The sequence below is a fragment of the Citrus sinensis genome, chromosome 2 (genome assembly GCF_022201045.2).
Source record: "Citrus sinensis cultivar Valencia sweet orange chromosome 2, DVS_A1.0, whole genome shotgun sequence".
In the NCBI taxonomy this organism is placed as follows: Eukaryota; Viridiplantae; Streptophyta; class Magnoliopsida; order Sapindales; family Rutaceae; genus Citrus; species Citrus sinensis.
In genome coordinates this window covers 24,013,117-24,028,328 of record NC_068557.1, presented here as the reverse complement: position 1 = coordinate 24,028,328, position 15,212 = coordinate 24,013,117, and the positions used below count along the sequence as shown (strand labels likewise).

At 35.1% G+C, this 15,212-nt stretch overlaps 2 pseudogenes; both read left to right on the top strand.

Moving 5' to 3' along the window:
- The first annotated feature begins 9,172 nt into the window (after positions 1-9,172).
- On the top strand, positions 9,173-11,594 carry LOC102626360 (1-aminocyclopropane-1-carboxylate oxidase homolog 4-like; annotated as a pseudogene).
- On the top strand, positions 11,258-14,762 carry LOC102624942 (cullin-1-like; annotated as a pseudogene).
- Positions 14,763-15,212: the final 450 nt, after the last annotated feature.

Below are 15,212 nucleotides of genomic sequence, written 5' to 3'. Positions count from 1 at the left end.
GTCTTATCATTTCTCATCAAAGTGGTGAATTTATATTAGTGCCACATCAATTTGATGAAAATTTTGTATCCAATATTATAAGCGTATGAGTATTTAATATTCATAAGGTAACATTCATTTCATTCAATTAACATAAGATTACTTCCACCTGGTATTCCCAATCTCTTCACCTAATTATATACCCAATTTCAAGTTAATTTGTTTGTTCCCTGAAATGCTCAACACAAGCAATTTCTTAGTTAGCTAAATTGATTTTTGAAGGAATAATTTTGTAGGCGGGGCCTAGAATATATAGGAAACAATTAATAATATCCACTACACTAATTTCACATAATTGTTTTGGTTACATTAATTATAATATTATTGATACGTGACATTAATGACAAAAATCTGCTGCCATTTACTCCCTACACCAAAATGATATTATAACATATCATCACTATCAGGTACTGAGAGTATTTTTCAGCACTCTTTAGTCTTTACACTAAATTTTCCTCATCTCCCTTTTCTGCTGCAGTTGAGTTGCATAATTTGCTTCTTGTTATTTCTACACCTACCTCACCTACCACTTATAACTACTCCACAAATTAATATCACTCCAAATCCGCAAGGTCGTCCTATTGAAATATGATGGTAAAATATGTGATATTTGATCTTATAAAATCATTTTTAAGGGAAATAAATAAATATACGAAGGCAACATGCAATATTTCTTTCCAAAAACAATAGTATAAGAGTACATGCATGCAGCTCTTTGTAAGCTTCTGTTAGATATTGCAACGAGTAATGTTATGTTTATTCACTACTTTGGATACCTAATCGAAATATTTAATGATGTAGTATCTTATACGTTATCTACAGTGTGTGTTGTAAAAATAATAAGTTAATAATTAATAATAAAATTAATTAATACAATATATATACTTGACATTAAATAATTAGTGACACATCAATGAATATTTCAATTAAATATCCAAACTTAATAAACACAGTATTATTCATGTACAAGAGAAGTGGAAAGTAAGAGTGTAAAATTACTTTCATCACAACATGAAAGTAATATATAAAAGGACAACCTAATTCCCTTTTTACTTATCTCTTATTTTAATACAAGAGATTTTACTAAATAAACTAACTGATATGTATCCATTAAAAAAATTATATATTTCCTTCCGAAAAGAAAAGATAAGATCCTTAATTAAGGTTCAAAGTTAAACTAGTAATAGATAAAATTTAACTCTATTTATGACCACCAACATTATCTAAAACTAACAGATTTGAAAAAGATAAAACATTTTGTGTAGGATAATGTCAATCACTTTCGTTAAATGATAAAATTATTAAAGATCAGTTTAAGACTCAAGCATAGTTTTTGAATACGAAAGCTTAATTATTGTGATAACTCTTGAGACACAAGCATTAACACCCACTGCATGTGTCGGAAAATGTTGTTTCCAGATTTCAGAACATGTTCTCTAAAATTATTAATTAACGGTCTAATTAATTATTCACAACAAAGGTAGGCTTCTGAAGCCTTATATTCACGTGTAGGGATGGCAATGGGGAAGGGAGGGGAGGGGACCAATCTCCCCGTACCCATCATTGATATTTTGCGTATGTCCCCGTCCCCGTCAGAATTACTCGAGAGAATACTCATCCCCTCGAATAATAACAGGGGATTCCCGATTCCCAAATAACTAATACATTTTTTTTTTGATTTTGAGTTAATCATATTAAAATAAAAAATTCAAATAAAAGTAAAGTTCGAAATATATCTTACATTAATATTTATTACAAAAGTCACATACATTAAATTAGTAAGTAGCGCAGCATGCAAGGGATACAAACTTCTTTTAGAAACTATCATGAACAAATTAATAGTCTAATACAAAATTGTTACAAATAAAATCGAATTTAAATTCAAAATTAACTTTTGCAATGTGGCGTGGGCACTTTATAAATGTGGACTATTCCCTTTGCAACACAATAGTTAAATCGGAGCAAATCAAGAGCAAATATTAGATTAGATTAAATTAGATATTAAAATTGTGATTCGTTGTGGGCAATTATAACATCTAAAAATAAATAAAAAATAGATTTAAGTTTAAAATATTTAAAGAATATTAAAATTAAAAAATTTTGGGCTAATAGAATCTACTTGGTCTTTTTAATGTCCTAAATAAAAATTTAGAACTTTAATTAGTTAATTAGGCCTAAAAGTTTAATAATATAAATATTTTGATATTTTTTATTTTTACCAATATTTATAATTTTATAATTTAAATTTCATTATTTATTTACTAGTAATTTTAAAAAATTAAAATAAAATTAAAAATTAAAATGGGGAAATGGGTAGGGGATGGGGATTCCACCTCATCCCCGTCCCCTCCCCGAATAAAAAATTGGGTAAAACAATTTCCTCGTCCCTTCCCCGAATAAGAAATTGGGTATGAAATTATCCACATTACCTCCCCGAATGGGGAAAATCCCCGAGGGTACCCGTCCCCATGGGGATTTTTGCCATCCCTAATCACATGTTTGAGTTAATTTAATTATTACTCTTCAATTTTAATTAATTCTCAATTCTCTATAAAAGGGAGATTGTCAATTTCCCCCTATTTTAATCAATATATACCATTTATTCTTTTGCTATTTTTATAATAGCCAATAATTTCCTGACAGCATAAATTTATAATATTACTCTTCTTTTCAAATACACTTTTATTTATATTTATTATAAATTAAATAAATCATATGAATAGAAATTAAATAAAAAATTTAAGTATTAAAAATAAGAAATATATGTTTTGATGTGAACAAAAAAATTAATAATAAATTTTTTCATGTACTTTTTATTTTGTAAATATTTTCTTTTAATAAATATTTTATAAATTTTAAAATTAAGTGTAAAAAGTACAAGAAAAATATTTTATTAGTTATTTTATAATAATTTTTTATTTATCATTCAAGTTTTCTTATAATAATTTTTTTAACATTTTATAATAATTTTCTTATACATTTATTATAAGAAAATGTTTATAAAATAAAAAGTACAAGAAAAATATTTTTATTATTAATTTTTTTTACATTAAAACATATATTTCTTATTTTTAATACTTAATTTTTTATTTTAATTTTATTCATGTGATTTATTTAATTTATAATAAATATGAATAAAATGGTATTTGAAAATAAGAGTAATATTATAAACTTATGTTGTCAGGGGGTTATTGATTATTATAAAAACAGTAAAAGGTAAATTATATAGATTGATTATAATAGAGGGCAATTTGGCAATCTCCACCCTATAAAACCTCCTCCAGGATTTGTGGAAAAAATGAAGAAGAAGAGGGGAAAAAAAGGGGAAAAAAAAAACATAGAGCGTGATCTAGAACAATGCATGTGCATGAGTTAGAAAGGCAAGATATTCGATACGATGTAATTACACTGACAAAATTATAATCATACCTGGGATGGTTTTTGGGTACTTATGTACAAAATATTAAATTTAAAATGAAACTGTTTATATGAGAAGTTTTAGGTGTGGATGTTAATGCGAATTTGCAGTTAATGAATTACAGCCCATCTAGCTAACTCTAATTAGGCACTGCACGATTTTAGGGGGGAAAGAAAAAGAAAGAAAGAAAGAAAGAAAGAAAAATCTTTGTTTTTAATTTGTTCAATTAAAACTAATTTCAAACTGCAAGTCAGATGTAAACTCCATAATTCATTGAAGAAATATGTGGGTTTCCAGCACAATGAATGAAGAAGAAAAATTTTGATGGAAGGTAATCTTACCCCGCGAGGTAATTAAAGCAATTTATGACAACACCATATAAGGTAGTAGTTGGTTAATTAACGTATACATGCATCAGCAAATGGTATTAAATATTTCAATATCTTCTTCTTCTTCTTCTTCATTAAAGCACGTACCAACTTACATGATGAGATGGCATTTAGTAATCAGTAGGCTGGATATCTGAAGTTAATATTTTACTATTTGCTAGCAGAATTAAGGTGATCCTGTCCATATTTGCCATTTAATTTTTGAAGAACTGGCGACTTCATCTGTCGGTGATGATGACGGTCACCGACGAGTAGAAGAAGCCTGCAAAGATGCATTTAATTCAATTGTTTTAATCTTGCGAGGAATGTACGTGTAATCGGTTTCAATTCTAGTGAAAAAATATTCATCAGTTATTATTTCTGACCAAGTATATATACAGTATAAAACCTTGGAAAGTACATCTTAGTTTGTTAGGAAATACTATGATAATTCGAAACAACATTTTTGAATAGTTATCCAACTGTTCTCCCAAAAAACAATAATAATAATAAGTTATTCAATATTTTTTCTTACTCGCGATGGGTAAAGGGGTGTGTGTGTCAATGGACCGGATGATGGACTCTCGAAGTAGAGACTATTCCAGGAATGGCCAATTGGCCATGGCCTTTTGAAACCTATAAAAGTATGGAGCCCGTTAAGTTATATTCGCTGTAACTTACTCATAACATAAGAACAGTAACACAATAGTGGGGCTTGCGTAATTTATGTAAGTGGTGTAAGTTACAGTTAAATGTAACTTAGCATTTGGTTAAAAGTGTGAGTGGTATATTCACTTATTTTTTGCTAATGATCTTTTGTTACTTGCAGAAGTGGATCCTAATCAAGCTAGGGTGATTAATGAAGTCCTAGAAAGTTTTTATAATAGCTCCGAGGCGATGGTTAATAGGACCAAAACCAAAGTATTTTTTTCCAAGACCATTATGGAAAGGGAGAGGATCCGTATTGGGAGTATGATTGGCTTTATAATTACCCAGGATCTTGGAAAATATCTCGGTATGCCATTACTCCACTATCGAGTAACAAAAGCATACCTACCAAGAAATCATTGATAAAGTGGATAGAAGGCTTTCTGGTTGGAATACTTCCCATCTTTCTCTTGCTGGCCGAATTACTCTAGCTCAATCAGTCCTGCAAGCTGCCTATTTATGCCATGCAAACAACCAACCTTCCTAATGGGGTGAAGTCTAAGATTGATCGAGCATGTAAGAGATTCATATGGAGTGGTGCTGTAAGTTCCCAAAAGTTAAGCATGATCAGTTGGAATACTATTTGCCAGCCTAAAATTAATGGTAGTTTAGGTTTTAAAAATTTGGACAGGATGAACAAGTCTCTGCTTATAAAGGTGGGGTGGGGCAGTATTTCCTCTCCGTCTAGTCTTTGGGCTCAGGTGCTGACGACTAAATATGGGGTAAATTTGTCAACCCTACCTACTGAATTACCGGGTAGACATGGCTCCCACTTGTGGCCATTACTTAAAAAGGTATGGACAGACATTCTCTCACGGTGACTTGGAATATAGGGGATGGTACTAAAGTCCGGTTTTGGTTGGATCTTTGGATGTTAAAGGAAAAACCGATAATCTCTGAGGCGATACTTCCGATTCTCGACAACATTATTTCAGGTGTGGTGGCTGATTTCATTGACAATAATGGTAGCTGGCGGTGGGATCTTTTTTAACACTATCTTCCTCGTAACATCATTCTCCGTATTGCATCCAGTGTTCCCCCTTTAGCTCAGCGTGGACATGATTGTGTTTATTGGGCTAGTTCAAAGAATGGTGATTTTTCGGTGAAATCTGCATAACATGCCATTAGCTCTCACCGATACCTAGTCGCAGACTGAATCTAGGACCTAGCGTGGCGTTGGCAGGGTCCCCATAGCGTAAGGATCTTTATTTGGCTGGTGTTACATGGTTGGCTAAAAAAAAAAAAGAATTATCGAGGAGGCATTTGTCTAGTAGTTGTGTGTGTGATCGATGTGGTGCTCCTATGGAAGACATACTACATGTTCTTAGAGATTGCATGGCTACTAAAGGCTTCTGGAACCTTGTTCTTTGGATCTGTAGGAATCTTGAAAGTCAATGGGCCTTGCAGAATGGTTTGAAATGGAGTTGTTTTTTCGGGGTAGCAATTTGGGGACTTTGGTTTTGGAGGAATCAATTTATTATCAAGCACTTTACATTGGGTAGAACTGATTTGTTCAATGATGTCATGGGCAGAGCTGAAGAGATTCAACACTTGTTTAATTCATCCTTAATGCCTGGTCGCCAAAAGATTGAAAAATGGTTTGGGTGGTCTGCACCGGTGTGGCCTTGGTGTAAGCTAAACACTGATGAGGCTTGCAAACAATTAGGGGTGTCCTCAGTTGGTGGTTTAATTAGGGATTACAATGAAAGGTTGGTCAAGGGGTTTTGTATGAATATTGGTTCCTGTTCTGCTACAATGGCTGAGCTATGAGGACTATATCAGGGGTTGAACATGGCTTGGCAGTCTAGCATACGCTGGCTTCAAGTGGAGGTGGATATTGTTTGTGTATATCAGATGGTAGCTACCTCTTATCATTTGAAAAATGAATTTCTTCGTTTATTTGGTCCAAAAAGGAGCTTTTGAAGCGTATTGGCATGTTCGCATTAACCATATTTACCATGAGGCCAACTATGCTGCAGATCGCATGGCTAATCTTGCTACCTCTTTTTTGTTGGGTCTCCACATGTTTATGATTCCTCTCGAAGGTGTTAAGCCCCTGTAAGGGGTAGCTTATCCCCGTTTAGTTTCTTCTTAGCTCTCTGTTGAGAGCCCTTTTGTAACAAAAAAAAGTGTGAGTGGTATAAGTTACAGCTAAATGTAACTTAGTATTTGCCTAAAAGTGTGTGTGTGTAGTAAAAAGCCTAATTCACGACCTAGACTTTTAATTAGTTGTATCTACACTCGAATTCAAGAAATTTTTGCCCACGCTAACGGGGAAAATTGAACCATCTCTCCCGTGCTTGTTGAAATGATTAATTGAAATTTGTTATCTTTTATATCACAAACAAGATTTAAGTGATGCTTTTTTGAATTAGGTGCTTCTCACCTTAATTTCTCAACTTTGAGTAAAAGACACAAAGTATTTCCCTCTAATTAAAGGTAGATTTCTTCAACATTTGTTTAGAGTACTTGTTTCATGAAAAGGATGATATTGTAGGTTTTTTATTGTAAATTTTCCTTTTTCTGGTAACCATGGTTTATTCTTTAATTTAAAAAAAAATAAAACTCACCTTTTTTTTTTTGTTTAATTCTCCAATCTACTTAGCTTTCAGGATGCATATACTCCTATTGGGCTACTAAACCTGCCAATTAAAAGAAAATCAATTTTAAATGTTCTTTTTTTAAAAGACAAGTGCACATGAAGATTTTTTAAGAAATCACTTATTTTAGTACTGATCTTACAAGAGTTCTGATAAAATTCGATGTACTAGTGGTGGTGTTATCCCACCAATTTTAGAGGACCTATTTGCCATAAATCTCTTACAAAATAACACTATGTGTTGATGCACAAATTCGGTCGAGTTCGTTGTGGCGATCAAGTTGTCGTATCAACACTTGAATTTGTTTTGATGGGGCGCAGAATTGCTTGCTGTTGTTTCAGTGGAGCAAATTTTGACAACCATGTACTCCCCACACAGCTTACGCCGACAATCATAACAAACAATCAGCAGGTGCCGGATGTTTTTCCAGCGAAAACCCTTCGACGCTTAAGTCAGTTTTCGGGCTTCTGAAAAAACTTGTGCCACAAATCTCTATGACTTAGAATTTACTGATCTTAAGCATACAATGTGTTTGGCTAGCAGGAAAGTGACAGAAAAGGAGAAAGAAAATAAACTGAATAAGAGAGCTTTATTGATCTCGAATTATTTTATTACACACACACATTCATCAACTTATATTATTCATTAACAGCAAATAACAACTTCTTAGCAGCTGTCAATTAAACATTGGTTAAGCTAAAACAACAATAACGAACTAACTGATTTGTCCAGCTCAACTGTCCAGCTCATCAATCCTAGTCAAGTGAATCTCAACCATTGCTCTGCTGCTGTTGATTAATCATCTCAACACTATGGCTTAAGAATAGCTATTTTAAGTAAAGATTATAGTTTAAGAGAAATGATTATGCCCACAAGAAAGAAATAATTTAAGATCAAAAGCTCCGGAATCAAAGAGATAGAGTTTCCCCTTAGTTTCTAAAGAGTGTCCTCCCTCGATTTGAATTTGCCGGCTTTTATAAACAGCCGAATGTACCGTGTCCTTCTTCATTCATGGATGTTCATGGGTAGACTGAACATGTAGAGTGGACCGTGGGAAAATGCGTCAATTACAAGACGGTTGGGGGTCGATGTTGTAACTGTCTAGGTGTGGGCATCATGCCCAATATTTTTAGGGTTACCCTCTGGTTGACCTTTGACCAAGTCTTTGTAAAGACCTGATCTTGGCTTCTCCTCGCGAGCCCCTTAGCAGTTCTCGTGTATTCGAGTAGGTTGTGATGATTGCAACTCCCTTCGAGAATTGCTTTGGTAATAAGGAGGCCATAATCCTGTTCAGGTGTATATGGCCGGTAATGTTTTAACCATCCAAACACTATGTTTAAGAACTCCTTTGAACCCATCCCTATGTCTCTCCTCTTCTCCAGCCTTCTTTTTGCACACTCAGATCTTGATTTGGTGTGTGTTTATCTTTCACACCCAAAATTTGATCTGGTGTGTGTATATACTTCACACTCAAATTTTGATCTCTAATGTTCTTGTAGATTACGGTATGTTTATTTTCTAGTTTTGTATATTCATATCTTCAGAGTTAGAGGATTTCATGCTATAACAAATGGGTGAAGGTAGCAAATTTGTTCCCGTACAAATTAGAGAATCAAATCTAAAGATGAAGGGAATTATGAAAGAGCTTTATCTGGTGAATGGTGCACTATTGGGTGTTTCTTTTTCGTTGGAAGAGAAACGTCATTCAAGTATCTTTAGTACACCATTTTTTTCCTCTTGTTCTTCAGTATAGAAATATATTAATTTAACCAATTGTGTACTTGTTATAGATATCTATTGATATTGTTTGTATAATTTTATGTCTATACTAGATGTGATGATGTGCAGAATTTCAATTATGGTGAATGAAATGTTAGTTTATTTGAAAAAAAGAAAAAAGAATGAAACACAATGTTTGCTCACGTATAGCCTTGTACATCCATAATTTCATTTAATTTGAGTCTTTTACTAAACAAACGAGGACTTTAATGTAAATAATCGCTTTTTAAAAAAAAAAAATTGAGAGTTAGAAAACTAAAACGATCAATTGTGTCCAAAGTGTCAGAAAAGTCACTAACGGCAACAAACGACAACTTAACGGCCGCGGGTAGAAGCAATGGCCGCGAAAACAGAATCATGCGACAGAGCCACAGAAGTCAAACAATTCGACGACTCCAAAATCGGAGTCAAAGGTCTAGTCGACTCCGGCGTCACCACCATCCCCCGCTTCTTCATCCACTCACCCGACACACTATCAGACATTAGACGCCCCAATTCCACCACCCAACCCGACCCAGATGTCGTTCCCATTGTCGATTTGTCGGGCGTTGACTCTGACCTGCTGCGACCGACGATTGTGGAAAAGATTGCACGTACTTCGCGGGAATTGGGGTTTTTTCAGATTGTTAATCATGGGATTGGAGTTGAGGTTTTGGAGCGTGTGATTGGGGCGATCAAAGGGTTTCATGAACAGCCCACGGAGGTCAAGGCGAGGTTTTATCGGAGAGATATGAAGACCGGAGTATCCTTCTTCTCTAACGTTGATTTGTTTCAGTCTAAAGCTGCTAGCTGGAGGTACCCATAGGGCAATAAAATCCTTAAACAACCAACTATTCCTTCCATTTGTTGAAATTCACTATTTTATTATGAAGATTAAAGCAATGCATTTGTTAACTGGTTATTTTAACAGGGACACTCTGCAGGTAAGGCTCGGTCCAACCTTACCAGAGCTCGATGAAATTCCTGAAATCTGTAGACATGAGGTGGTGGAGTGGAACCAACATGTGACAAAACTGGGTGAGCTGTTGATGGGGCTGTTGTGTGAAGGTTTGGGAGTAGAGAAAGAGAGGTTGAAAGAGTTGACGTTTTTGGATTCCAAGGTGATGGTGGCTCATTACTACCCGTATTGTCCACAGTCTGATCTGACGGTGGAATCACGTCTCATACAGACCCCGGAGCGTTGACAATCTTGCTGCAGGATCATCGCGGTGGGCTGCAGGTTAAGTGCGGTGCCGAATGGGTGGACATTAAACCTGTCCCTGGAGCACTTGTTATTAATATTGGGGCTATACTTCAGGTAAATTATTAGTTTTTTTTTCCTTTTTCAGTTCTATATGATGGATTCCTCTGACCTGTTTGATGATTTTCTTTGAGATAGACCTAGAAAGGATGGAATAGTGGCTTGTCACCACCAAATGGGTGAAGTAAAGGGGGTGAAATCATGAGGGCTATTAGTAGTGTTTGTATCTGTTTTGTTGTTTGGTTAGGTTCAAAATTTTGAAATATCTGTGAATGAAACAAGAACTTATCTTTAGCAGAGAACCTTTCTTATTGGTCTTCTAGGATTATATAGAGTTATTGGTCTGCAGTTTCAACTCGAATTCCACATATCTGAACCGAAGCCTTGGCATGGGCGACTATTCTGTCTTTTATGAACTTCTAACTTTTTGATACTTTAAATTCCCCCCCAAAGAGATGAACTATTTGCTAACTGCATAAGCTCTGCTTTATCCTGGTTTTATCTGCTGATACTGAATGGCTAATGAGGCTACTGGATTCTTGTAATCAACTTTAATGGATTCGTGACAATGGAGATCATTTAAACAACTGCTTGTGCAATTTTTATACCAGAAATTTTACTTTATCATTGTTTTTCAGATTATGTCTAACGATGAATATATAAGCGTGGAGCATCGAGTGTTGGCTAATTCATTCCAGGAACCACGAATCTCAGCTGCTGTTTTCTTCAACCCAACCAACAGGGATAGGTTGTATGGACCATTTCCAGAGCTAATATCACCAGAGAAGCCAACTCGTTTTAAGCAGTTCACACTTACTGACTATTTGAGAAGGGTTTTCACAAAAGAATTAGATGGAAAATCATTGGTAAATTACTATAGGCTACCAGATGCACAGTAAGTAGATGGACATTAATAAATTATAAATCTGATTGTGAGATATTTAAGATATACAATATTCAGAGGTAATTTTTCTCATTGCAAACCATTGTCTATCTATTCAAGGATAATTTCCAAAGAATGACCAGAAGCAGTACAAATTGGAAACTGAGCTTCCTTTTTATTCTTCATACTCTGTAGGCACCACAGAATTGCCCTCTTTATCTCATGGTTTTTCATGTTCTGTTTGTCGGGTTATTGTTTGAAGATTTGTTGGTATTGTCTCTCACTCCTGTTAGTATGCTTTGTATCTCTGTAGTCTGTAATGACATGAAAGTTTACCGTTTTGTATTTATGTTAAACAGGCTATCCAATTTTTTATTATTGTAATTTTTTGTAATTAGTTTGAAAATAACGACATGAAATGCCTTAGAATTTATTTTCATGGTTACACAGGCAGATTTTTGTTGTTATGCTTTTATAAGCAAGCTTGATTGTTTACTATGACATACTATTTATATGGGTGTGTTTACAAAATCTTTAGTGAGAAATATTTTTTTATTCATGGGGAGTACTATGCTTATATAGCTGAGAGCCTGAGATATATCATTTGTATTCCAATTGATGCGTGTCACTTTATAATAAGTGTTGTAATATATTAATTAATAATGAATATATTAACATACTACCTCAACATATCAACATACTACCTCAAGCACTAGTGAGCATACGCTGTCCGCATGTGACAAGACAGTATTAAAAAGAATTAGGTAATTTTTTACTTATAGCGGTAAAACCTAACTCTTATATACTAATAACCATAGACAAAGTTTATTATATACTAACTCTTATATACTCAAAAACTATAGACAAAAGTAGCCCTTGAACGGAACAGGATGCGTATAGGTGGTCTTGCACCGTGAGGCAGCCGTTTCCACAGCACAATTGGTTGGCGCGTGCTCCCCCACCAAGCTTCCTATGCCCACAAAGATTCCACCATTGAGTAGATCACAAGATTGTCCATCAATAGTACCTATTTACGAACATATATAAATCATCATTATTGTATTTAAAAAATGAATCTCATATGTTACTTGATTTTCTAAGTACCTAACTAAATTTTTTGCAAAGTTATCAAAGAATCTACATAAGAATTGATTAGTTGTTAACTTATATTTATGTTGCTTGTTAGTCTCCTTTCTTTTTCCTTAATTAGGATAATAAATTCGTGTTTTAGTTTATTTAGAATTACTTATTCAACTCGTTTTCTTTTCTCCGCAAGGTAGGAATCCTATAGAGAGACACTAACGTTAACGTCGATGATTGATCAATTTATCTTCTCATAAGTTTCACTAAGTGAGCTCTCAAGGTGACAAGAGAGTTTGAATTAAGTTAGACGAAAGTCGTAAGTTAAGGCTTTCTCTTTAAGGTTTAGAATTAGCGCTCTCCCTCATTCATCCACATGGTGCAGCGCCGGATAATCGAATTTAATGAAGGATGGGAGTATATCCACAAGGGGATCAGAAAATTAAAGAGAATTTTGGAAGGATTAAGGGAGCCACCCTTTAGTTCTGAGGAATACATGGCTCTTCACATTACAATCTACAATATGTGCTCCCAGAACATTCCTAATAACAATTCTGGGTAGCTGCATGATAATTACAAGCAAGTACTTGAAGAATAAGTATCTTCCAAGGCATTGCCATCTCTGAGGGTGAAGCATGATGAGTATATGCTGAGGGATCTTGTGAAAAGATCCGAAGAAATATTGCTCTTCCATTAACGCTACCACATTGCTCGAAGAAACGAAGAAACATTCCAGGCTTTGATGAATTTGGACTTGCTTGCTTTCGGGATCTGGTTTATGATGCTTTAAAGCATAAAGCCAAAGATGCAGTAATTGATGAACGCGAGAGGGAACAGGTTGACAGAGCATTGTTGGCGAATGTATTGGATATCTTTGTTGTGATGGGAAAGGGGGAGAGGTCGATGGATAGTTATAGATTTTGTGGAACGCATGCTTCAGGATACCAGTTCTTACTATTCTCGTATATCAACGAACTGGATTCTTAAAGATCCGTGTCCGGATTACATGCGAAAGGCTGAGGAATGCTTGAAGAAAGAACGAGACAGAGTGTCTCGTTACCTGCAATCAAATGGCGAGGAGAAATTGGTGGAGAAAGTGCAGCATGAGTTGTTGGTTGTTTATGCAACTCAGCTACTTGAAAAAAAGCAATCTGGATGCGGAGCGTTGTTGAAAAAGAGCAATCTGCAGCATGAGTTGTTGGTTGTTTATGCAACTCCGCTACTTGAAAAAGAGCAATAAGGTGGATGATCTTTCTAGGATGTACAGGTTTTACCGTACAATACGTAAAGGCTTGGAACAGTGGCTGATGCATTCAGACAGCATGTTACTGCTGCAGGTACCGTATTGGTACAACAGGCTGAAGATGCTGCAAAGAACAAGCAGGAGCAGGTCCCCACGACAATTATATGGAATATGTGACTAATTGTTTCATGGACCATAGCTTGTTCCACAAGGCACTCAAAGAAGCTTTCAAGATATTTTGCAATAAAACATCTTGAAGAAACATTGGAGAAGGTTGTTAAGGTGCTTGTGTACATCAGTGATAAAGATCTTTTTGCCGAATTCTACAGGAAAAAGCTTGCCCGGCGGCTACTTTTTGATAGGAGTCGTAATGATGACATGAAAGGAGTATTCTCACAAAACTGAATACATCGAAGATGGAGGAACTTTGGCAAGAAAAAATCAAACCGGCTTTGAAAAATATCTCAGATATAACAAGAATGCACACGCTGGGATTGATCTATCTGTTACTGTTCTCGCCACAGGATTCTGGCCAAGTTACAAATCCTCTGATCTCAACCGTCCTTCACAGATGATCAAGTATATAGAAGTTTGCAAGCGATTTTCAACCTTCCTTCACAGATGATCAAGTGTGTAGAAGTTTTCAAGCGATTTTACGAAACAAAAACAAAGCACAGGAAGCTTTCATGGATTTACTCGCTGGGTCAATGCCACATCAATGCCAAGTTTGAGCTAAAAAACATTGAACTGATTATATCAACCTATCACGCTGCAATTCTGGATCTTTTTAATGCTTCTAATAGATTGAGCTATTCACAGGTCATTACTCAGTTGAACTTGACTCATGATGACTTGGTTAGATTGCTCCATTCACTATCAATCTTATACTATAAGATTCTTATCAAGGAGCCAGATACGAAGAGCATCTCGCGGTCTGACTACTTTGAGTTGAACTCTAAGTTCACAGACAGAATGAGGGGATCAAGATCCCTCTCCCACCAGTTGATAAAAGGAAGAAATTTGTTGAAGATGTAGACAAAGACAGATGATATGCTATTGATGCCGCATCCGTGCGTGTAATGAAGAGTCGGAAAGTTTTGGGTCATCAGCAGTTGGTGTCAGAGTGTGTTGAACTGTTGGGTCGCATGTTCAAGCCTGCCGTTAAAGCATTCAAGAAGCGGATCGAAGGTCTTATCAGTCAAGATTATCTAGAGAGGTACCCGGAAAACCCAAACACTTTTAAGTGCTTGGCCTAATTTTACCACCAGAACTGGACAAATTCCATGGATAATGGTTCGTATCTTTCGCTTTTCTTTTTTTAAATTTATTTTTAGAAAAGAAAAAACTTTGGTCATAGTAATAATAAAGGAATAAAGATTGAGTTTTAGTATAATATTGTTACATTCTTCGGAAACCTATTCTTCTTTCTTCTTCTTTTTTTTTTGTTTTGAAGGAAAGTGACGATTTCATTAATCAAAGTTGAGAATACAGATTCGACTTCAGCTGGCGGAGGTTCTAGCCGTACAACAGTTTCATTACTCCGTAAAGACTAACGTAGCTAAGGAATGGGCATGGCATAATCATTACATAATCTGGGGGTGTAATGGAAACTAATATTCTGGAAGTCCTTACTTTAATTTTGGATTTTTGAAATCACCCACATGATCTCTACTCTACTACCGTTTTTGTTGTTTACCAACTTGACCCTATCTTGACAATCTGACTCCACCATTGTAAAAAATAAAAGAATAATGAAAAGTTTCAATTTTATTCAATAGTTTTTCATCATTATATAGGATCAAGCTACGGTGTAACTATGGTACCGTGCCACAGTTGCATCCAGCTGTTAGATGC